The 25884-nt window shown below is 37.3% G+C and overlaps 7 non-coding genes across 7 annotated transcripts; all 7 read right to left on the reverse strand.

Annotated features, from left to right (window-relative positions):
* Positions 1–1740: 1740 nt before the first annotated feature.
* Positions 1741–1814, reverse strand: trnat-agu. The gene has a single exon. It is a non-coding gene; the product is annotated as a tRNA-Thr (tRNA).
* A 282-nt stretch (positions 1815–2096) lies between these two features.
* On the reverse strand, positions 2097–2170 carry trnat-agu. Its single transcript has one exon. It is a non-coding gene; the product is annotated as a tRNA-Thr (tRNA).
* Positions 2171–2454: 284 nt separating this feature from the next.
* Positions 2455–2528, reverse strand: trnat-ugu. The gene has a single exon. It is a non-coding gene; the product is annotated as a tRNA-Thr (tRNA).
* Positions 2529–2806: 278 nt separating this feature from the next.
* On the reverse strand, positions 2807–2880 carry trnat-agu. The gene has a single exon. It is a non-coding gene; the product is annotated as a tRNA-Thr (tRNA).
* Positions 2881–7085: 4205 nt separating this feature from the next.
* On the reverse strand, positions 7086–7159 carry trnat-agu. The gene has a single exon. It is a non-coding gene; the product is annotated as a tRNA-Thr (tRNA).
* Positions 7160–7440: 281 nt separating this feature from the next.
* trnat-agu lies at positions 7441–7514 on the reverse strand. Its single transcript has one exon. It is a non-coding gene; the product is annotated as a tRNA-Thr (tRNA).
* Positions 7515–11300: 3786 nt separating this feature from the next.
* Positions 11301–11374, reverse strand: trnaa-agc. The gene has a single exon. It is a non-coding gene; the product is annotated as a tRNA-Ala (tRNA).
* Between the last annotated feature and the right edge of the window lie 14510 nt (positions 11375–25884).

Genomic DNA, 25884 nt, shown 5'->3' on the forward strand with positions numbered 1-25884 from the left:
ACCTGCTTTACCTGCAGGCCATTCAACGGACTGATTGGTCACACCCGAGGTGGACGGGACCCTTCAAGGTTCTCCTCACCATGCCACCTGCAGTATGAATCGCTGAACGACCCTCCTGGATTCACGTAAGCCACTGTAAATTGCTGAGAACCTACGAGACTGACATTTTGAGACGCATCCCTGGTTGAAGTCCAACTACGAAGTGTGACACTACTCCTGGCAAGGGACAGTCCCTGGTGTGTTTCCTCTAGCGCTGCTCTCTTCCAGCTACAGTGAGCTTCGAACCAGCTAACATGGGTCCAGCTGTTCCTCGTGGTTTCATCTTGTACTTTTATTCCCTCTTCCTCTGGAGATCTCACTTACATCATCAGTGAGGTCAAGGCCCTTGAATCACACATTTCTTCTCAGATGACTGACACCTACTGGTCTGGGTCCCCACTTTATTGGTTTACTTCTGGTGGAGTGTACTGATAAAACTAGTCACTCCGGTCCTCTGTGTGTTGTTTTTCTTTTTTTCGTCACCTGTTTGATTACATGTATCAAATGAATGATCGCTGTCAGGCCTCTGCCGACTCTATCAGCATTATGCCTACAATTAACCTAATTCGCATCCGCTCGTGGTTGAAACTGGTCTTTACAGATTTATTTTATTGTTTTCTTTTGTTCGATTTGAATTTGTTTATTTTCTTTATTTCTTAATTTGTTTCTTCTTCTATGTAACTTTAATTAATGAAATTGTGCCGAGGTTTGGACTGGTGATGCATGCGTATCCTTAGTGATGGCTGCTGAGGGGCACAGAGCCGTTGATGAGTTTTGCCCTCCCTGATCGCTCAATGAATGTTTCACACAGATGGTATAAGTTTAGCCCTGGAGGTTTTCGCATCAACACTCATGTATCACCTACCACCTCTGATATGCTAATTTCTTCACGTTGATTTTATGTTTCCTTTTGTATTTACATGTACCTATACACTTTTGTTTTCGATGCAGAGCCAATATGCTGCCTATACTGAAAATCTTCGTGAAATGGTATATGGTTGATGATGAGAAGTGTTCTGCTGACTATCCATGTATAATTTTGATATGACAAACAGGGGGGTATGTGAAGAATAGTTAGAAACTGCCTTTAACTTTTATTACACTAATGGTTTAAACTTAATTCACTGAGCATGTATTGTCATCTCAAAATTATATTACATTTGAAGAAAGCACAGCCAAACTATTGTTCTAACAGTTTATTCCCATACTCCCTCTTTTCTGTGCATGTTTTCTGCTGAGCAGGCCTCAGACTTATCTTCACTTTAGCCTTGGAGGTTCTCTCCAGCAGTAACCTGTGGGCGTGTTTTTCACACGAGGCCCATCGGACGATCTTCTGAATATGCAAATGCAGGGTTTTTATACCAAAGCCCATCCCTGAGCTCGTTGGTTCGGACTTTGAATGCACCATGTTCATGTCTGTCCCATTCTTGTTTGTGCGAAGTAAAACCTCCACAAAAGATAAGTAACTGTCTCTGAGTCGTTATTCATTTATTTCTGTGTGTAAGAAACTGACGGGGTTACGAATTAACACAAATACAGTCCTTTCTAGAAAATCCAGTTTCTTCACAGTAAGCAAAAAAAAAAAAAAAGAAGAAATAATCATTGATTTTCCATTATTGGAATTTTCTCTACCAGGATAATGTTCTTATCAGACTTCAATATTGACTGATGTGCTGGTATATATGTGATACTTTTTTTATGAGGCACTGCTGGGATTTGGACCCAGGATCTCCTGTTTACTAGACAGGCGCTTTAACCAACTAAGCCACAGCGCCTGCTAATTATGATGTAAATGGTTTTTCACAATCGTTGAATACATCAAATGATTTGAAATTTTTTATCTTTGGTATACGTTCATTTTAAGGCAAATCTTCCTGTTTTCTAATGTTTTTTGGAATGTCTTATTAATATTTTTGAAAAAAATTAAAGTAAGCAAAAAATAAAAATAAAAGAATCAATGATTTTCCATTATTGGAATTTTTCTCTACCAGGATGATGTTTTTATCAGACTTTGATATGGACCAACATACTGGTGCTTATGTGATACTTTTCTTAAGAGGCACTGCTGGGATTTGGACCCAGGATCTCCTGTTTACTAGACAGGCGCTTTAACCAACTAAGCCACAGCGCCTGTTAATTATGATGTAAATGGTTTTTCACAATCGTTGAATACATCAAATGATTTTAAGTTTTTTTCTTTGGTATAGGTTCATTTTAAGGTAAATCTGCCTGTTTTCTAATGTTTTTTGGAATGTCTTATTAATATTTTTGAAAAAATTAAAGTAAGCAAAAAAAATAAAAAATAAGAAATAATCATTGATTTTCCAATATTGGAACTTTCTATACCAGGATAATGTTCTTCTCAGACTTCAATATTGACTGATGTGCTGGTATTTATGTGACACTTTTCTTAAGAGGCACTGCTGGGATTTGGACCCAGGATCTCCTGTTTACAAGACAGGCGCTTTAACCAACTAAGCCACAGCGCCTGATAATTGTGATGTAAATGGTTTTTCACAATCGTTGAATACATGAAATGATTTTAAATTTTTTATCTTTGGTATAGGTTCATTTTAAAGCAAATCTGCCTGTTTTCTAATGTTTTTTGGAATGTCATTAATATTTTTGAAAAAATTAAAGTAAGCAAGAAATAAAAATAAAAGAATCAATTATTTTCCATTATTGGAATTTTCTCTACCATGATGATGTTTTTATCAGACTTTGATATGGACCAACATACTGGTGCATATGTGATACTTTTCTTAAGAGGCACTGCTGGGATTTGGACCCAGGATCTCCTGTTTACTAGACAGGCGCTTTAACCAACTAAGCCACAGCGCCTGCTAATTATGATGTAAAGGGTTTTTCACAATCGTTGAATACATCAAATGATTTTAAGTTTTTTTCTTTGGTATAGGTTCATTTTCAGGTAAATCTGCCTAGTTTCTAATGTTTTTTGGAATGTCTTACTAATCTTTTAGAAAAAAATAAAGTAAGCAAAAAAAAAAAAAAAAGAAAGAAATAATGAATGATTTTCCATTATTGGAATTTCTCTACCAGGATGATGTTTTTATCAGACTTTGATATGGACCAACATACTGGTGCATATGTGATACTTTTCTTAAGAGGCACTGCTGGGATTTGGACCCAGGATCTCCTGTTTACTAGACAGGCGCTTTAACCAACTAAGCCACAGCGCCTGCTAATTATGATGTAAATGGTTTTTCACAATCGTTGAATACATCAAATGATTTTACATTTTTTTCTTTGGTATACGTTCATTTTAAGGCAAATCTGTCTGTTTTCTAATGTTTTTTGTAATGTCTTATTAATCTTTTTGAAAAAATTTAAAGTAAGCAAAAAAAATAAAAATAAGAAATAATCATTGATTTTCCATTATTGGAATTTTCAATACCAGGATAATGTTCTTCTCAGACTTAAATATTGACTGATATGCTGGTATTTATGTGATACTTTTCTTAAGAAGCACTGCTGGGATTTGGACCCAGGATCTCCTGTTTACTAGACAGGCGCTTTAACCAACTAAGCCACAGCGCCTGATAATTGTGATGTAAATGGTTTTTCAAAATCGTTGAATACATCAAATGATTTTAAAAAATTTCTGTGGTATACATTCATTTTAAGGCAAATCTGCCTGTTTTCTAATGTTTTTTGGAATGTCTTATTAATATTGTTGAAAAAATTAAAGTAAGCAAAAAATAAAAATAAAGTTATCAATGATTTTCCATTATTGGAATTTTTCTCTACCAGGATGATGTTTTTATCAGACTTTGATATGGACCAACATAGTGGTGCATATGTGATGCTTCTCTTAAGAGGCACTGCTGGGATTTGGACCCAGGATCTCTTGTTTACTAGACAGGCGCTTTAACCAACTAAGCCACAGAGCCTGCTCATTATGATGTAAATGGTTTTTCACAATCGTTGAAGACATCAAATGATTTTAAGTTTTTTTCTTTGGTATAGGTAATTTTTCAGGTAAATCTGCCTGGTTTCTAATGTTTTTTGGAATGTCTTATTAATCTTTTAGAAAAAATAAAGTAAGCAAAAAAAAAAAAAAAAAGAAAGAAATCAATGATTTTCCATTATTGGAATTTTCTCTACCAGGATGATGTTTTTATCAGACTTCAATATTGTCCTATATGCTGGTACATATGTGATACTTTTCTTAAGAGGCACTGCTGGGATTTGGACCCAGGATCTCCTGTTTACTAGACAGGCGCTTTAACCAACTAAGCCACAGCGCCTGCTAATTGTGATGTAAATGGTTTTTCACAATCGTTGAATACATTAAATGATTTTAAGTTTTTTTCTTTGGTGTACGTTCATTTTAAGATAAAACTGCCTGTTTTCTAATATTTTTTTGGAATGTCTTATTAATCTTTTTAAAAAAAATTTAAGTAAGCAAAAAATAAATAAATAAAATAATTAGAAATAATCAAGGATTTTCCATTATTGGAATTTTCTCTACCGGGATGATGTTTTTATCAGACTTTGATATGGACCAACATACTGGTGCATTTGTGATACTTTTTTTAAGAGGCTCTGCTGGGATTTGGACCCAGGATCTCCTGTTTACTAGACAGGCGCTTTAACCAACTAAGCCACAGCGCCTGATAATTGTGATGTAAATGGTTTTTCAAAATCGTTGAATACATCAAATGATTTAAAAAAATTTCTGTGGTATACATTCATTTTAAGGCAAATCTGCCTGTTTTCTATTGTTTTTTGGAATGTCTTATTAATCTTTTTGAAAAAATTAAAGTAAGCAAAAAATAAAAATAAAATAATCAATGATTTTCTATTATTGGAATTTTCTCTACCAGGATGATGTTTTTATCACACATTGATATAAACCAACATACTGGTGCATATGTTATACTTTTCTTAAGAGGCACTGCTGGGATTTGGACCCAGGATCTCCTGTTTACTAGACAGGCGCTTTAACCAACTAAGCCACAGCGCCTGCTAATTATGATGTAAATGGTTTTTCACAATCGTTGAATACATCAAATGATTTTAAGTTTTTTTCTTTGGTATAGGTTCATTTTCAGGTAAATCTGCCTAGTTTCTAATGTTCTTTTGGAATGTCTTACTAATCTTTTAGAAAAAAATAAAGTAAGCAAAAAAAAAAAAAAGAAAGAAATAATGAATGATTTTCCATTATTGGAGTTTCTCTACCAGGATGATGTTTTTATCAGACTTTGATATGGACCAACATACTGGTGCATATGTGATACTTTTCTTAAGAGGCACTGCTGGGTTTTGGACCCAGGATCTCCTGTTTACTAGACAGGCGCTTTAACCAACTAAGCCACAGTGCCTGCTAATTATGATGTAAATGGTTTTTCACAATCGTTGAATACATCAAATGATTTTACATTTTTTTCTTTGGTATACGTTCATTTTAAAGTAAGTCAGCCTGTTTTCTAATGTTTTTTGGAATGTCTTATTAATCTTTTTGAAAAAATTTAAAGTAAGCAAAAAAAATAAAAATAAGAAATAATCATTGATTTTCCATTATTGGAATTTTCAATACCAGGATAATGTTCTTCTCAGACTTAAATATTGACTGATATGCTGGGATTTATGTGATACTTTTCTTAAGAAGCACTGCTGGGATTTGGACCCAGGATCTCCTGTTTACTAGACAGGCGCTTTAACCAACTAAGCCACAGTGCCTGCTAATTGTGATGTAAATGGTTTTTCAAAATCGTTGAATACATCAAATGATTTAAAAAAATTTCTGTGGTATACATTCATTTTAAGGCAAATCTGCCTGTTTTCTATTGTTTTTTGGAATGTCTTATTAATCTTTTTGAAAAAATTAAAGTAAGCAAAAAATAAAAATAAAATAATCAATGATTTTCTATTATTGGAATTTTCTCCAGCAGGATGATGTTTTTATCACACATTGATATGAACCAACATACTGGTGCATATGTTATACTTTTCTTAAGAGGCACTGCTGGGATTTGGACCCAGGATCTCGTGTTTACTAGACAGGCGCTAAAACCAACTAAGCCACAGCGCCTGATAATTGTGATGTAAATGGTTTTTCAAAATCGTTGAATACATCAAATGATTTTAAAAAATTTCTGTGGTATACATTCATTTTAAGGCAAATCTGCCTGTTTTCTAATGTTTTTTGGAATGTCTTATTAATCTTTTTGAAAAAATTAAAGTAAGCAAAAAATAAAAATAAAGTTATCAATGATTTTCCATTATTGGAATTTTCTCTACCAGGATGATGTTTTTATCACACATTGATATGAACCAACATACTGGTGCATATGTTATACTTTTCTTAAGAGGCACTGTTTGGATTTGGACCCAGGATCTCCTGTTTACTAGACAGGCGCTTTAACCAACTAAGCCACAGCGCCTGCTAATTGTGATGTAAATGGTTTTTCACAATCGTTGAACAGATCAAATGATTTTAAGTTTTTTTCTTTGGTATACGTTCATTTTAAGGTAAATCTGCCTGTTTTTTAATGTTTTTTGGAATGTCTTACTAATCTTTTTTTTTTAATTAAAGTAAGCAAAAAAAAAAAAAAAAGAAAGAATCATTGATTTTCCATTATTGGAATTTTCTCTACCAGGATAATGTTTTTATCACACATTGATATGAACCAACATACTGGTGCATATGTTATACTTTTCTTAAGAGGCACTGTTTGGATTTGGACCCAGGATCTCCTGTTTACTAGACAGGCGCTTTAACCAACTAAGCCACAGCGCCTGCTAATTATGATGTAAATGGTTTTTCACAATCATTGAACAGATCAAATGATTTTAAGTTTTTTTCTTTGGTATACGTTCATTTTAAGGTAAATCTGCCTGTTTTTTAATGTTTTTTGGAATGTCTTACTAATCTTTTTTTTTTTAATTAAAGTAAGCAAAAAAAAAACAAAAGAAAGAATCATTGATTTTCCATTATTGGAATTTTCTCTACCAGGATAATGTTCTTATCAGACTTCAATATTGACTGATGTGCTGGTATATATGTGACACTTTTTTTTATGAGGCACTGCTGGGATTTGGACCCAGGATCTCCTGTTTACTAGACAGGCGCTTTAACCAACTAAGCCACAGTGCCTGATAATTGTGATGTAAATGGTTTTATCACAATCGTTGAATACATCAAATGATTTTAAAAAAATTTCTGTGGTATACGTTCATTTTAAGGCAAATCTGCCTGTTTTTTATTGTTTTTTGGAATGTCTTATTAATCTTTTTGAAAAAATTAAAGTAAGCAAAAAATAAAAATAAAAAAATCAATGATTTTCCATTATTGGAATTTTTCTCTACCAGGATGATGTTTTTATCAGACTTTGATATGGACCAACATAGTGGTGCATATGTGATACTTTTCTTAAGAGGCGCTGCTGGGATTTGGACCCAGGATCTCCTGTTTACTAGACAGGCGCTTTAACCAACTAAGCCACAGCGCCTGCTAATTATGATGTAAATGGTTTTTCACAATCGTTGAACACATCAAATGATTTTAAATATTTTTCTTTGGTATACGTTCATTTTAAGGTTAATCTGCCTATTTTCTAATGTTTTTTGGAATGTCTTATAAATATTTCTGAAAAAATTAAAGTAAGCAAAAAATAATCAATGTTTTTCCATTATTAGAATTTACTCTACCAGGATGATGTTTTTATCAGACTTTGATATGGACCAACATACTGGTGCACATGTGATACTTTTCTTAAGAGGCACTGCTGGGATTTGGACCCAGGATCTCCTGTTTACTAGGCAGGCGCTTTAACCAACTAAGCCACAGCGCCTGCTAATCACGAAGTAAATGGTTTTTCACAATCGTTGAATACATCAAATGATTTTACATTTTTTTCTTTTGTATACGTTCATTTCAAGGCAAATCTATCTGTTTTCTAATGTTTTTTGGAATGTCTTATTAATCTTTTTTTAAAAATTAAAGTAAGCAAAAAAAAAAAAAAAAAAAATCAAGGATTTTCCATTATTGGAACTTTCTATACCAGGATAATGTTCTTCTCAGACTTCAATATTGTCTGATATGCTGGTACATATGTGATACTTTTTTTTAGAGGCACTGCTGGGATTTGGACCCAGGATCTCCTGTTTACTAGACAGGCGCTTAAACCAACTAAGCCACAGCGCCTGATAATTGTGATGTAAATGGTTTTTTCACAATCGTTGAATGCATCAAACGATTTTAAAAAAATTTCTGTGGTATACGTTCATTTTAAGGCAAATCTGCCTGTTTTCTATTGTTTTTTGGAATGTGTTATTAATCTTTTTGAAAAAATTAAAGTAAGCAAAAAAAATAAAAATAAGAAATAATCATTGATTTTCCATTATTGGAATTTTCTCTACCAGGATAATGTTTTTATCAGACTTTGATATGGACCAACATACTGGTGCACATGTGATACTTTTCTTAAGAGGCACTGCTGGGATTTGGACACAGGATCTCCTGTTTACTAGACAGGCGCTTTAACCAACTAAGCCACAGCGCCTGCTAATTATGATGTAAATGGTTTTTCACAATCGTTGAATACATTAAATGATTTTAAATTTTTTATCTTTGGTATAGGTTCATTTTAAGGCAAATCTGCCTGTTTTCTAATGTTTTTTGGAATGTCATTAATATTTAAAAAAAAATTAAAGTAAGCAAAAAAAAAAAAAAAAAAAATCAAGGATTTTCCATTATTGGAATTTTCTCTACCAGGATGATGTTCTTATCAGACTTCAATATTGTCTGATATGCTGGTACATATGTGATACTTTTTTTAAGAGGCACTGCTGGGATTTGGACCCAGGATCTCCTGTTTACTAGACAGGCGCTTTAACCAACTAAGCCACAGCGCCTGACAATTGTGATGTAAATGGTTTTTCACAATCGTTGAATACATCAAAATTTAAAAAAAATTTCTTTGGTATACGTTTATTTTAAGGCAAATCTGCCTGTTTTCTAATGTTTTTTGGAATGTCTTAGTAATCTTTTTGAAAAAATTAAAGTAAGTAAAAAAAAAAAAAAGAAATAATCAACTTCTAAATGTATATGGAACCAATTAATAATAGTTTTTACAATACCACCATAAACAGCAATTGGTGAAGTCTGTCAGGTAACGCTTTCTTTTACAGTACTGTTCTTACAGTGTACTTAATTAGTATTTACATGGTACTTTCAGTGTTACTACTGGGTACTTACAGGGTATGTACATGGTAATTTTTAATGGGACTTACTGGGTACTTTCATGTGTCTACTCGGTACTTACATTGTACTTGCTGTGTATTTATGTGATACTATTTGGTTCATACTTATGTGGTACATACTGGGTATTTACATGTTATGCAAAATACAATAGATTTGCAACTGCAACTATTGCAGAAATCACTGGCTGGAGAAGGTGAGGATATGGGGCCATTTCCTGTTTTCACGGTGGGTGACAACTACTGAGCTATGCAAAGGAGTGTGAATCATTCCTGGAACAACACAAAAATCTCGAAGAAAAGATAAATAATATGAAAAAATCTGTTCTTTGGAATGCTCCTTTTTACTGTTTTGTTGAGAACTTAAAACATTTTTTTTTTTTTTTTTTTTTACTTGTCCTGTCCAACAGCTAGGCAGGCAGATGAGAGCTGAGGGCCTCTTGTGTTGGACATATTTTACTTTAACAAGAGGGGTTATTAATCTTCAGACAAACCAAAGGTGTGACTGAACAAACCCCTTTTGTAATTGAGGCCAAACTTTATTCATTTCAACCATGATTGAAAATCTTTGGTGTTGGACCGGACGGAAAAGGAAAGAAGGGAAGAAGAGGGAGGGATGTCAGGGGGTGATAGTGAGAGGGGGGGTAAGACCATGAAGCAGCATAGAGCAGACAGGTTTACTGGTTGTTTATCGTTACGGTACAGTTCAAATGTAGTACAAAAAGGGCGGGGCCTGTTCACACACACTCAAATATTATCAACACACCTGCTAGCTGCAAAAAATGTTCACATGTCAACATGTGCACAAAACAGATAGTGTTCACGAACGCATATCTATGCCTTTAAACCAACTAGTGTGAAATCTTTCATTCATTCAATCATGCAAACTATAAGTGCAAAGGTGAGCTAACACCTGTGCTCAGGTGAGTGTTTATGTTCTTCTAAAATGGATGGTGGAATGTGAAAAGAAGGAGGAGGAGCGCCCAGCCACCCCCACCCCCAGACCCCCGCCGCAGCAGCAGCGGCAGCCGGAATTCCCCCAAGGCCACACGGGAACAGGCAGGGAACAACCGCCCCCCGGGCGACCAAGACCGCCACCCAGGCCAGGGCCAGCAGGACCGCCGCAAGGCCCCCAGAGCCAGATAGCAGGGAGGCGCGGAGGGAAAGAGAGCGCCGCCCCAGCCCAGCCAGGAAAGCAGCCCCCCCGCCGCGCCGGAAGAGCCCAACGCAGGGCCCCACCGGAGAAGGACGCCCACAGCCCCAGACGAGCACCCCACCACCACCCAGGAGTTCCGGGCATCCCCCCGCCCCAACCCCAGGTACGAGCCAGGACCCCCCAAGGGAGACCCGCTTAAAACTTAAAACATATTTCATTGTGATGACACTTTGTATGCTGCAGAAGTGTATCATTGTAAAGATTGTTGTTTTCACTGCTGTCTTGTTTCTCTTTAAATTTGTCACATGTTACAAGAAGTAATCAGGCCAGAATATGTTTTTACAATACAGTTACTTCACCTTTACCAACAAGTTAGCATTGTCTCATTTGGTAAGGTCAGAAGACCAAGTGTGTATATACACTGTACGGGAAGGTAATACTTGAACATACCCAGCATTTACTACTGAAAGTACCAAGTAATTGAGTGGAAATAGGGTTGACATTTATTCAAAGGAAAGGCTTTATGACAATGCTCTGCTGGGATTTAGACCCAGGATCTAATGTTAACTAGACAGGCGCTTTAACCAACTAAGCCAAAGCACCTGACAATAATGATGTAAATGGTTTTTCACAATCGTTGAAAACATCAAATTATTTCATTTTTATTTTTGGTATACAAAGATTTAAAGGCAAAATTGCTTGTCTTCTAATATTTTTGTAATGTCAGATCTTTTTGAAAGAAATTTAGGTAAGACTAAGAGAAAAAAAATCAATTATTTTCCATTAATGGCATATGGTAGGATTTTTCTACCTGGAGACTTTTAAATTTGACCTTCAGCATGGACAGATATGCTGGTACATATGTGATACTTTTCTTTAGAGGCACTGCTGGGATTTGGACCCAGGATCTCCTGTGTGCTAAACAAGTGCTTTAACCAACCAAGCCACAGCGCCTGACAAAGTGGATGCACATGGTTTTTCATAGTGGTTGAAAACATTTGATGATTTAAATGTTTTCGTAAACAGCAAACCCTCATTTTTCGCGGGGGTTACGTTCCAAAAAGAACCCGTGATAGGCAAAATCCGTGAAGTAGAAACCTCTATTTCTTTTTTTGCAATAATAAATAATAATTTTAATCATCAATGTGAACAGGAGGGTTGAAATTGCGGAGATTAGCCCTGCCCACCGATTAATTGGATTAAACAGGAGAAAATTTAAAATGATTATGAAAAAAAATACAAAGTACAGTCCGACAAATAGTGACTCAGGTGTATTTCAGTGCTCTACAGACTGAGCTGCTGCATCCTGACTCCGCTCTGCAGTGTTTTCTTCTTTTGAATTTGCGGTGCAGGTGTGTTTGTATGGGAGAAGAACATAGTGATAGGCAGTTGTTGTCGCTCTTTTTCTATGGGTTTTAGAAAAACTCGAATTTGCAAGATGATTTGCACGTACGTGTTGTAAATTTGGCAAGCTGATTTACGTACGTGTACATATTAAACTGCAACGTTATTAAAGCAAAGGTAGAGAAGAATAGAGTAGGTAGAGTAGGTAGAGTGACTTTTTTGCCAATCAGAATGCAGAACACAATGCACGATGCAAATCCGTGAAGTAGCGAAACAGTGAAAGGTAAACCGCGTTATAGCGAGGGATCACTATACAATGATTTTAAGGCAAATTTTCCAGTTTTCTTGTGTTTTTTGTGTTTTCTTGTAAATGCATTTGTAATTAAATGATTTCATAAAAAACAACAAGAACATTATCAACATTGCATTAGGTATTTGTTAATAATTTTAGACAAGGAGACACCTCATTCTGTAGTTTTTCATTTGCATTCATTTAAAAGAGAAGCTATCACAATCACAATCGTTGAATACATCAAAAGATTTCAATGATTTTTTGTGGTATCCATTGATTTTAAGGCAAATTTGCCTGTCTCCTAATGTTTTTTGTAATGTCTGATCTTTTTGAAAAAAAGAAAAAGGAAAAAAAAGTAAGCAAAAAAAACCTTTTTTTTCCATTACTGTCATGTGGTATATGTTAATTTTTTTTACCAGGAGCCTTTTGACTTCAGCATGGAAAAATAAACACAGGTGATACTTTTCTTTAGAGGCACCACTGGAATTTGGACCCAAGAGCTCCTGTTTGCTAACGAGACACTTTAACCAACTAAGCCACAGCACTTGATAATCACGAAGATAAATGGTTTTTTACAATCGTTGAATAAATTAAATGATTTCAATATTTTTTTGGTATACACTAATTTTAAGACAAAATTGTTTGTCTTCCAATATTTTTTGCAATGTCAGATCATTTTGAAAAAAATTAGAGTAAGAATAAAAAACACCTATTTTTTTTCCCATTGATTTTGAGGGAATGTTGCCTGTTTTCTAATTTTTTTTTAGTTTCTTTTAAATGTATTTGAAAATAATCAATAATAGGTGTTTTGCATTAACAGTCATTCAAAAGAGAAGCTTCTTGACAAGGCACTGCTTTGATTTGGACCTAAGAACTCTTGTTTTTTTAGAAAGGTGCCTTAACCAACTAAGCCACAGCCTCATTTTAGTATCACAGAGGCTTAAAACAGCAACAAACAAAACCAAAAACAGATTTTTAAAAAGCAGTATATATAAAGCTGCTGCATGGGGACATTTGCACGTTCTTCTTATGCACGTATGGGGTTTTGTCTTGTTCCTCCATTTCCTCACCCTAACAGTTAGGAATGATTCAAAAAATTGGGTTTTAAGATTTACCCCTAAAAAAGGGACACCAAAAAATAAAAAATGTGACTTGTGTGGCAGTGTTCAAAAGCACAATATTCCTGAAAAATAACGAAAATTCTCAGGACTCTCTTGCTATCCTTGGTGATCCATCAGATGGCAGCATTGCTTTAACAATCCTAAGGAAGCCCAGGAGAAATGAAAGCTATGGTCCACCCATCAATAAAAGGGACATGCCCCTTTTGATGCATCAGTGGGAGCTCTGATAAGAAATAAAAATTGGATATTTAAAGAAAACAAAATGCTATTCAAAAGGAATAGAAAGGAAAAATACAGCAACAACCATCAAAAACATGTTTTGACAGTGCAAAAATTTTCACATATACATGAATATATAGATTTTTATGTCAATCACTTAGTTCATCTGTAGCCTTGGCATGTCAGACAATGCGCAGTTCACTAAAACGAAGACAAGAAAAGTTAAAACAATGAAAAAAAAAGTTACAGTAAAAATTGAAACCGATATCAATAGAAACTGGTGATATAACTGAACGGCAGGGGTTTTGGTGGTTGAGCAGCAGGTACGTGCATACATAAGGCCCTAGGGGTGCTTGAGCACCTGCCCTTTTTGTCCTGTTTATTTTTTTAATTAATATGAATACATTTCTAATAAAGAAAGAAGAAAAGTGTGGCTACAAACCCCCCATAATTCTATTATAATTATTTTCTTGTAACCCGGGGGTTCTGAGGTTCCACTTTAGCCTTTGCGGCTCCACTCTGACTCAGAGCTGCCAGATGGGATTTGGACCCAGGATCCCAGGATTTGAGAAAAACGTTCCATATTTGTAGAGGAGCCAATTTTTACTTTAGCCAGACATCTCAGCGGCGCATCAATTCAACACAGAGCAGATCATTCAGGGACAGGAAGCTGGGTTCTAAGTACAAAATAAGGCGGCCCAGGTCTGGGTCTCCCTGTGCACGGATAAAATACAGGGTTGACTCTCATTAGTTCATCATTCACAGCATACTTAGGAACTGCACTAAGTTAAGCTCAGTGCAAAGTTTTGTTTGTCCCATTCTGCCTTCATTACCGAGTGTTATATCTGGACCAGATCTTCTGTCTCCTGACCCTGTTTTTGACTCTGTTTACCTGCCGCCCTGACTCTCGCCTGGATTTTGACCACCCTGTCTCTCCTCGGATGATCTCATGTCTGCAATTGACCCCTATCTGCCTGACCCTGATTTAGCTTTGTGGAATTTTACTGAGCTAAACTACCTGATGCATTTGGATCCAGCTGTTTAACTGTTCTTGTGACATTTATGTTGATAAGTTTTTATCAATCCAATAATTCCAATGATCTTATTAGAAAAGTTCTGGGTTGAAGAGATGTGCAGGAAGAAGGCTCAAATATCCCAGGAAAAGTGGAAAAACACGAAGCAAAGCTGAAAAACAAAAACTACACACCTGCACCTGTCTGAACTCTCAGCTGTTTTTTGCCTATAATCTGCTGCTTCCTTACATTCTGTGATCTTGAATGTGCGTGTCGATGCATACTTCTTAAGAGGTTAACGAAAAGTCATTTCTGACGCAAGCGAGCCGACTGAACTAAAGCGCCAAACGTCTCCTTTTCACCTGTAATTACACCTGGTGACAGTTTGAGGGGAAGAGCTGAATCTCTAATCACTGTTTTGGTTCCAACGTTTAGGGGTGGAGATAGCTGTTGGTTTGTGTAAGTGTTCTTTAGTTCACACGTGCACCAGTAGTGTGCGTGCATGTTATTCAATGTAGGATATCAGCAAACAAGCTGAGGTTAACTTTCAGCTCTGTGTGAGTCCGGCTGAACTTGATTGAACTCGTCAGTGCAGTTTCATCTGAAGATAAACTTCTCTGCCTGAGGTGAGACTTGCTAACATAAACTTAGTGTTGCGCTCACACACTGCAGCACACAATCGCAGCTCACACATCTGCATGATAAGAAAAAAAAAGGAAATTATTATTCACTAGATGTACTGTAGATATGACAATATAGATGAGAACATCACATACAATATAACTGTAGGTCTCGCTATGTGATTGAAGTATAAGAAATTAGCTAAAACCTCAACAGGCTTCAACGTTTTAATCAACATTGGTATTAAAAATGTGTCAGTCCAAGCCTATTAGAGCATACCCATTACCGGTAATTATTATGTTGCTATACTTACTGTACAGAAAATTCTATCTATAAATAATGTGTGTGAGAAGTTTTAAGTTACTTTCGACTGAGAGACTGTTTCTGATCCACTTTTCTGGGAACTGTGCAATGGCAGTCCCTAGAATCATGGAGTCTGCCCTCCAAGAACTGACCCACAGCGGCTCTTTTAAGAATTCCCCAAAAAGCTTTAAAGAGCTTGATTTTCTCTTTTTTATAGTCTACATTCAAAACTTTTCAAACAACAACAACAACAGCCGCTGTTCTGGAGCGGAAATGACGCACCATTACCTCTGTCACCCCATCTCAATCATGTCCCACTTCTTTTACAAATGTACTATTTTTTTTGTAAACTTGAAAGAAATATTCATTCATTCAATCTCCATGAGGATCTGCTGTGACATCGCTCGTCTGTAATTCATTTACAATTCTGATGTGAAGTAGTGTAGATCTCCCTCCACTCCAGTGCGGCTGGCAGGAGGAGCGGACTGACTGCTTTGGGGAGGCAGCACCCGCCAGTGAGAACAGAAATGGCTCAACAGTACACGATTTCAAATTTGAGTCTCATAACACCAGAAAAGTCTGCAGATTTGTTGCTCCTCACTTTTGAGCAAAAACATCTCTAAGGGGTTCCAGAAAGTTGCTAAATATAGCAAAAAAAGTTGCCAAGTTAGCCAGACTACAAGTTGGTGGTGATATCTATGTCCACCTAGTCACAAATTCATTCAGAACCAGGTTAATCTAATCATAGATCTCCACTTCTTCAAAACCGCCAAAAAACATCTCCAGCTCTTTCATGGAAACTACGAGATTTTCCTGAGCGGACTTGTAATCTCTCCAGCAGGTCTGGGTCATGTTTTTTTTGTTTTGTTTGTTTGTGAAAAAAGCCTCAAACACATCCAGATGTTCGAACCACCTTGACTGAGTCCTTTAAATAATGGGGACCACCAGGTTTTTAAAGGTTCCTTCAGGTCGAGTGACCTCTTCCATGAAGATGGTGAACACAGCTGCTCTCTAAAGGAAGCTAATAGCAGCAAAGACTAACCTGCAAACTGAAAACCTGGATCTTAGATGAGGCAGACAACCTGTGTCTGTCCTACAATCAGGCCCCCTGTGATGATCGATTGTTCACTGCTTGTACAAAAAGTAATATGATTGGCAAAAAGAAACAACGCAAAAATGGTATGGAAAAAATGAGAGAAATGGAGCTGGTGACCCAGGGCTGAACCTTGCAGGAGTTGTAACCCTGTAGAACAAGTGTGTGATTGTCGAGCATCTTATCGCCGCAGCCATGCTTGTGTTAGATCTTATCCTCGTCTTCAGGGTTCACGTCTTTTGGAGTTAATGGTTTTTATCAGCCGTGTCTGTGCTGAGACTAAAAAACACCTGTGTGCTTGTAAGATAACTTTTTATTTTTAGTTTTTCATATCACAAAGATGCAAATAATGTAGATGTTTTTCAGCAGCTCATCTCCAGTCTTATCATGTTCATCTGTGCATTCAGGCCTTTTGATCTTTTTGTTTCCTTTTAGATTTGCATTTTGGGCTATTTTTTCCTTCTATCTCCTTCCTGAGATAGAATGATTCTCATTTGATTTACCTGCTTTGGTTCCTTTCTGCTCCCCAATCCACTAAACAGTCCATAAAGCACACTATAGTAGAAATACTGGAGCTCCTCTGCAGATGATTAGCTTTTTAAAGTGGAACTGATTTCTCCTGTTTGGTGCACACCTGAGATCAGGTGAGTTTTCAAATCCACTAAAATAAAAGGACATGCAAGGAAACAAACATGAATCAATGCTGGTGTGAAGACAGTCCTAGGAGTTAAAGTACACAATGTCTATAAGTAAGAAGAGCATTGTAAGGAAAAACAAATTAAAAAAATCAGACAACAAAACTGTTGAAATGGAATAAAAAAAAAATACTGACAAAAATAAAGCACACGGGAAAAAAGGGTGTATCCAGACTAGACACCAGAGTTTGTTTCCCCTGATAATCCGAAACTAATTTTTGAGTCTGGATACACTCCAACAGACCCTGGTCCGAGACCAGGAACCTCTCTCAGACCCACCTTTGGAGGTGGTCTTCATTCATTCTCTGTAAGATTCTCCAGTCCGAATACAGTCCGTTCCTGGAGCGGAAAACTGGGCCAACACGGCCACCAAATTCGGTGGTCACGTGATTTAAACAGTCAGAATGTAGCAACAGATGAGCTGCAGACTAATGTAAAGCAACAATTGTTGTGATATCAAAAGGGAAAAAAAGGGTCAATCATCTTCTTCCGTTTTTCCCTTTCGGGATCACGGGGCTGCTGGAGCCTATCCCGGCCGCTTGTGGGTGAAGGCAGGGGACACCCTGAACAGTTCAACCGTCTGTCGCAGGGTAGAGTGTCCACAATCACACACCCACGCACTCACACATTCACACCTATGGACAATTTAGGTTGACCAATTAACCTATGAAGCATGTTTTTGGACAGTGGGAGGAAGACGGAGACCCTGGAGAGAACCCACACATGCACGGGGAGAACGTGCAACATGTTCTCCTTACTTGTTTGAACGTTTATTTTATTTTATTTTTTTTAACTTGTCCTGTCCAACAGCTGGGCAGACAGATGAGAGCTGAGGGCCTCTTGTGTTGGACATATTTTGCTTTAACAAGAGGGGTTATTAATCTTCTGACAAACCAAAGGTATGTCTGAATAAACCCCTTTTGTAATTGAGGCCAAACTTTATTGATTTCAATCATGTCTGAAAATCTTTGGTGTTGGACCGGACGGAAAAGGAAAGAAGGGAAGAAGAGAGAGGGACGTTAGAGACAGGGGGGGGTAGGGGGTGATAATAGGAGGGGAAGGGGGATAAGACCATGAAGCAGCATACAGCAACAAGTTTACTGGTTGTTAATCATTATGGTAAGGTTCAAATGTAGTACAAAAAGGGCGGGGCCTGTCCACACACACACTCAAATGTTATAAACACACCTGCTAGCTGCAAAAATGTCCACCTGTCGACATGTACACAAAACAGATAGTGTTCACACGCATACTTATGCCTTAAAACCAACTAGTGTGAAATATTTCAGTCATTCAGTCATGCCAACTGTTAGTGCAAAGGTGAGCTAACACCAGTGCTCAGGTGAGTGTTTATGTTCTTCTAAAATGGATGGTGGAACGTGAAAAGAAGGAGGGAGAGTGCCCAGCCACCCCCACCCCAAGACCCCCACCGCAGCAGCAGCGGCAGCCGGAATCCCCCCAACGCCACACGGGAACCGGCAGGGAACAACCGCCGCCCGGGCGACCAAGCCCGCCACCCAGGCCAGGGCCAGCAGGGCCGCCGCAAGGCCCCCAGAGCCAGAGGCCAGGGAGGCACGGAGGGAAAGAGAGCGCCGCCCCAGCCCAACCAGGAGAGCAGCCCCCCCGCCGTTTATTGAACGTTTATTTTAACACCGCTAAAAACGCTTCTCACATTTCTGTCTTTAGTTGCTTCGCCCCGCCCTCTTAATTCCTGACCAATGAGGGAAGAGATTTTTGGTCATATGGTTTTGTTAACAAGCTTCCAGAAGGGCAGCTTGAAGCCAGTCTGAATACGGACCAAACGCAAGGTTCAGGACTCCATCCGGACCAAGCTAAGCGGACAGGGTCCGGACCAAACTGTTTTCCCAGTCTGACTACACCCTAACGTCATGAAATAAATACCTAGATGTAGATAAGAATAATACAGCTAAAACAATTTTGCTCAAAAACAACATAAAAACCACAAATATTATTTTAGGAAAGTAAGTTGTAAAAAAAAAGTTAGAGAAAAAAATGGCTCATCTAAAAATATTCAAAGAAAACAGATAAAAAAAACTGTTTTAAAACAGAATAAAAAATCTGCTAATAAAAAATAATTTACTAAAGCATAATAGGTGTATTTTATTTGCCTTCAACTCCTAATTACAAATTTATTTTATTCCTTGTACAGCTTTCCAATTTTGATACTTTTTTATGCTTTGGGGGCTTTTGGATGATTTGCTGCTTTTTGTGTTGACTTCATGCTAAAACTTTAGAGTTTAAAACAAAGAAAACACAGCAGCTGGTCCATTCGTTTTTTTTCTGTCAGGTATAGGTAAGTGGCTCCAGTGAGGGTTTTGAAAATGAAGCTGCGTTTTCTGGGTTTTCTCTCTAACAGCTTCCAGCAGCTCTGAGGGGAGCAGAGCTTTCAGACCACTTGTTGCTAATAGAGGGTATTTACCCTAACGGGAACAGAGAGGGTGTAACCTCAGGTCACTGCACTCTGCAACAACACTGACACAAAGACACACAGGCGGCCCGCTCTGCTTTTACAGCAGGGACAGACGGAAACACTGTGAAAAACGTCTGTCTGAACGGGTCATGCAAGCGTTTGGGTCAGCATCGGGTCAGATGTGTTTTCTGACCTGCCTCAAGTCTTTTCTTGAAAACAAACACAAGTTTGCTCATGCAGACAGTCAGTGGTGTCCAGATTTCCTGGTTGGATGTCATCAAATCATGTACACCCTCTAAATAAATATTATACCACCTGAAAGGGATAACTTACCTGCTTTTCCTGTACCCGAGGAGCAGCACATCCCATCGATAAGGGATTACAGGGCTGATACCAATGCTACGTTCACACTAGACTTGAACGCACATGGTGTTTACACTGGACTGTCGCTACCCGATACTAACATCCCCTACAGTTAGACAAGGCTTGGTGCGAAATGTCAAAGCAGTGCGAATTTTGCAAGTCTTGCTCCAGACTTTTTCTTTCACAGCTCTATTCTGATAAATGAAAACGTTGGAGTCATAATTCCAGCTGGGCACAAACCGCAACTATTCTTCCTCAGTAATCAATGTTCAGAATGTTGGCACTTCCGTGAATTAAAAAGGATGCCATCCATTGTCTCTGCTGTAAGAAGCAGGCTGGATGGATCAAAAACACGAAGGAACGAAGGAACAAAGGACCGGTTTAGGGACCAAACCATCCAAATGGTAAGAGTCAGTAAGAGGACAATCTGGTAAAGAGCGGCTGCAGGAATTTGGCTTCATACTGTTGTCCTAATGAGGGAAGTGGGTCCAGCTGAGAAGGGGGCGGAGCAACGGACACAGGAACAGAGGCAGGGATACCAATGGGTCACCATCAAATCTGAGTCCCTCATTGATACAACCTGGTTTAACTTCCAATGTGCATTTTGTACATAGTGCCCAAAAACAGTCGTGTGTAGCTATATGTGACTGCAAGAGTTTTGATTGCAGAAGAACAATTTCTATGCATTTACATAAACTTAAGAATTTGGTTGCACAAATAAAACATCTCATTTTTACTGCAGGTAATTATTTTTTAGAAAGTATACCTAATTTAGCAGAGGTAACATAATTTTTTTTTTTTTTTTTAACCAAGGGAAAGCCACATCCTACAAGGCTGCACGATGGTAAATGCTGTCGCCAGTACCAAAGCCCTGGTCAGTGTCCCAGCTGGGTCCTTTCTGCGTGGAGTTTGCATGTTCTCCTCCTGCATGTGCGGGTTTTCTCTGGGCACTCCGGTTTACTCCTACAGTCCAAAAACGTGATAAATTGGTGTCTCTAAATTATCCCTAGGTGTGCATGTATACTGCCTTCACCCAACATTTGCTGGGTTGGATCCAGCAACTCCAAAAGGGATTCAGTGGGTTCTGTGAAGATGGAAGGATGGAAAATCACATAATCTGGGTTCTGTAAAACAGACAATTAAAATTGGTCTGTAATTATTCCACATAGGATAAAGATTCAATAATGCACACTTACATATTATTAAAGCTGTTACTGGTAAGTAAAAAGTGAAAAAGGAACATTAGGCTGTAAAAAAAATACATCTAAAACATGCATTAAAAAGAATAATATCCTAGTAATTCTGTTTTCTTTCCTTTGATAAGGTAAGGTCAGAATTTTGGATTTTGATGCCCTCCTATTTGATATAAATACAGATAAATATACAAAACATTACTAACTGCAACATTTAAAATCAACCAAATTGTCGCACATTGATGTGATATCATAAATATGAAAAACAGGAAGAATCACTGTTTTTAAATATATGATGTTAAAACATTAAATATTGCTCTCCTAAACTATGTATGATGGATATTTTTAGATCCATTAATCTCCTCAATAAAAACCGGGCAACAATGGGGAACTGAAAAAAAACACACTAAGAGCTTTTAATATTTTGAAAGAGTTCAGTTCATGTCCTTTTTGTTTTCATATTTTCATGGAGTCAATGGAAAACTATTTCAGGCCCATAAGATGCTAAAAAAACAGAACCAGGGTGACCCAGCTTCACCCGAGCAGTTTGAATTTATAGGCTGCACGACAGTGAGGACAACAAAACGCTATGTGAAAAATAAAGTGGACTGACAAAGCAGAAGACTGATCGAGTTAAACGGCTTGTGTTGTCGGCTAAGCTCCGGGTTTAGGAAGAAACACAGCCAAATTAGTCGGAACAACGACCCGGCTGTATTTGTTGTCATTCCGGAGCCAGTTATGCCTAATGCCCCTCCGCGGTGACACCTATCTCACGTAAAATAAATGTGGTGAGGGTCCTGACCCCTTCTTGTTTGGATTTGAAGGCCTTCAGCCAGACAGCCGTGCAGCGATGCAACGAACGTATCAACACAAACCTTCATGCAGGAATGCAGCCGCGGCTCGTTTGACTCGGCCACAGACCCGGCTTTGACCATGTGTGTGGGAACATGGGTTTAAGGAGGATGGACTAAAATCCAAACAACCTCTTTATTTACACTTTTGTTTGATGTTATATTGCTGTCAGTGTCTTTACATACAGTGGAGGAAACAATATTTGATCCTTTGCTGACTTTGTGGGTTTGCCCAACTAAAAGAAATTAACAGTCTGTCATTAGTCTGTCATCCTAATGGTTGATGATTTCAAAGCAGTTGGAACCACAGTCACCAAGTAAAACGGCTCATCAACTACAAGAAACCTCTGGCCTCTGTGCTGCTAAAAAGGGTTTTCCCACAAAATATAAAATCTTTTCTTGCAAGAGTGATCAAATACTTTTATCTCTCATCAAAATACAAGTAAAATTTTAAACATTCTTTAAAGAGGATTTCTTGATTTTCATCTGTGATTGTTGAAATGAATCTGCCATTAGAATGATAAACTGCTAATTTATTTTTAAGTGGTCCAAGCTACAAAAGTTACAAAAGTGCCATGTGAAAGTTCAGTTTCAATGTGGCTTGATGTCTGAAAGTGTTTTGAAGATGTAGTGCATGAAGCAGTCCATTCCAACACATAAAAGGGAACTACTTGGAGGACAGGAAGTCACGCTTAAAGAGGAAGAGCGTGTTTCTACTGGTGTCCAGCACAGAGTGATAACATGTTTGACTCTTGATAAGAAACATTTACATTTCAGAGTTTAGTTTTCTTTTACCAGGATGATCCAATATGAACCAAAAAGTAATGACAACCCTTCGTCATTTCTCAAAGCTTCATAAAAAGGGAAAAGCAGTCAAACATAAAAAAAGGACAGCCAGCACCAAAATAGTCATGAATTTCTTGTTTTTTGTGTTTCTTGTCTGTCTTGTCAGCCTATAGATTTTCAGTTTTTTCAGTCCACTGGCATAAAGATTAAGGAAATTTTAAAGATGTCCAATCCAGCAGGACCTTCACAAAGGTTGTGCCTAAACCGCATAAAAACAATATTGCTTAGATCCACATGTGGATTGGGGTGAATAAACAAGTCACCCGCAAAGAGGAGGTACAAGTTTACAACGTTCTTTAAAAAAGCAGAAGTGAAAAAAAAAATCGTTCTTGACAGAAAGAATAGCTGTTCCCCTGGGTTGCAGCTTCATCTTCTGTAAGCTGTTTTGTACAACAACATTCCAAACCATGGCTGCTCCTCAAGATGAGATTTTCATGTCTCCAGGTATGATTCCTTTTTATTGGTAATCCCTTCACTCACGACCCTTTATGGTAAAAGAGCATTTTTTTCTGCACAGATCTGTAACAGTCGATAGTTGGCTGCATGCACAGCAAAAACAAAACGTTATCAGACATATTTGTATAATTTTCATACTTGGTAAAAGACACAATGATTTAAAGCATTAAATCAGTGGGGTGAAAAAGTAACAGATTCTGCAATTCTGCAGTTGTATCACTGAAAAAGATGAGCATTTTGCTTTTCGGCTTAAATGGTTTATACTCATGTAGAGCTTTTCTACATTGCTTTAATACGGTGGCCCTGAAGTGCAAACCATTCAACAAATCACTCGATACAAAAACATTTTTAAGATCACAGCAACAATTTAAAAAGCAGTATTACATTTTAGAAAACAAAACAAAATTTCAGAAAACAAAACTTAAAAAACAAAAAAGAAAAAAACATTTCACAAAACAAAATTAATTTCCAGAAAAAAAATGAAATACTAAAAAACTGAAAACATTTCAGAAAACAAAATTAATTTCCAGGAAAAAAAAGAAATATTAAAAAATGAAAACATTTTAGAAAAAAATGAAATATTAAAAAATGAAAAACATTTCAGAAAAAAATGAAATATTAAAAAATGAAAAACATTTCAGAACACAGATTTAATTTCCAGAAAACAAAACGAAATCTTCAAAAATGAAAAACATTTCCAAACCGGAAGAGGCAGGTACTATGGGACAACGCCGATTGGATGATGATGTTTGTCAATCATTTGAACTGAAAAGTATTTTAAATGAAGCGATGACGGATTTTATCGTCCAAACAACAATGTACCATAATAATCCATGGATTTCCCATTTATATATTAAATCAAAAATGCAGCAAACGGATAATGAAGGTTTAAATTTTTTTTTAATATTTCGTCTGAAGCAGAACGGTCACCCGGAAGTGGTTTGTGTGGATGACGTCCGTTCTGCAGGTAAACAATGAAAGGGAAGGACGATAAAACGTTAACTTAAACGTTAATCTTTGTATATTTAGCGGATGTGATGACAGAACGCACGCAGAAATATCAACACCAACCAGGTTTACAACTGTTTCGAAATGTCTGTGAGAGGATTCTGTCTGAAGCAGCAGCTGCGAAGAAACTGGTGTTAGACGGCGCACATCAGGAAATGCAGTCCCGCCATCCACAGATAAGGTATGGAGGCACATTTGTTTGATCTAATAAATGTAGCGTTAAACGTGATTTCTAGGTGGGTGTTTACAGACAGATCCAAGATCTTTCAGTCATACGTTAATGACAGGTTACCTCATCACCTGGAGAGGGGGGGGGGGGGTCACGTGGGCAGGATTCTCAGACTGGTGAACCAGCCGCATAAATCAGCAAAGCTGTCAGGTAAACTGCAGCAGTTTGTGTCTCAGAATAACATTTATGAATGCTTCTTATTCATACTATTAAGATCTGTGACTTTAGAGTGTGTCAGTGCACAGAAACATGACAGTAAATGACTGGATGTGCACATCATAAGACACGTCCAGGTGTGTAACTAACGGTGGCAAAGTCTGTAGTCTAAAAAAAATCTTTAAAATAAAACATTTTAGTCTTTCAGGCAGAGGAGGAATACCAAATTATTTTAGAATGTATTTTTATAAGACTGAAATAATGTATTTTATTCTGAGTTTGGTGTTTTGACCCCTCCCTAATGAATTTCTGGTTTAACCCATTTTCTCCTCATTTTGATGAACTCAACTTTTTCCTGAATGAAAGATGAACGGCAGCCGATGTTTTTCTGTCAGGGATTTTTAATTTATTAATTTATTTCTGTCAGGGATTTCAATGGAGCTGGAGTCCAGTGCAGAGGAAGCTGCAAGCATGTACGAGCAGGAACTGGCGTTCCTTATCTGTGCATCTTCCTCTGGATGTGATGCTGATTTTACGTTGATTTCAATGATGTATTGTGATTTTAATGCATTTTTCTGTTTTGTGAAGCACCTTGAATTACTTTGTGTACGAATTGTGCTATACAAATAAACTTGCCTTGCCTTGCCTGAGCAGCAATGTGGACAAACCTTCCCTGACATGACTCTTTTTGATATAGTTGTTAAGCACAAACAGACTTTTCCCAGATGCATTTTTTCCTCTAATAAATGTGACTGACAGGTACGCTGAGTAAATGCTGAATGTAAACGTAACATTTGATTGACTGCATGAAGAAGCCCATAAAGGAAAATCCACAACTGTTTCTTTGTTTCTGTTTTTGAATAACGTATTCATGTTAAGTTTTCAATAAATATACTGAATTGCTATGAAACAAATTTGTTTATTTTCATATCCGTTATTACAATCCTCATGTCAGCATTCAGTTTTTTCATTGACAAAGAAACATTTCTAAACAACAGCTTTGAAAATCAAACATCAACTTTGTTAATAAAGCTTTAAAACCTAAAATGGTAAACATGGAAAAGCTCCTAAATGAAGCAAGTCTAATATGAACATTTTAAACTGGAGTTTTGCTTAAAGGATTATTAAGTTGTTTGGAGTTGAACAAGTGTTTGATGCGATTCCTCGTAGATGTGATTTTCCAGATCATCAGCCCGACGCTAAAGCCAGGAATTATGCTTAGTCTTTCAC

The sequence above is a fragment of the Oryzias latipes genome, chromosome 15, assembly GCF_002234675.1.
Source record: "Oryzias latipes chromosome 15, ASM223467v1".
NCBI classification, from domain to species: domain Eukaryota; kingdom Metazoa; phylum Chordata; class Actinopteri; order Beloniformes; family Adrianichthyidae; genus Oryzias; species Oryzias latipes.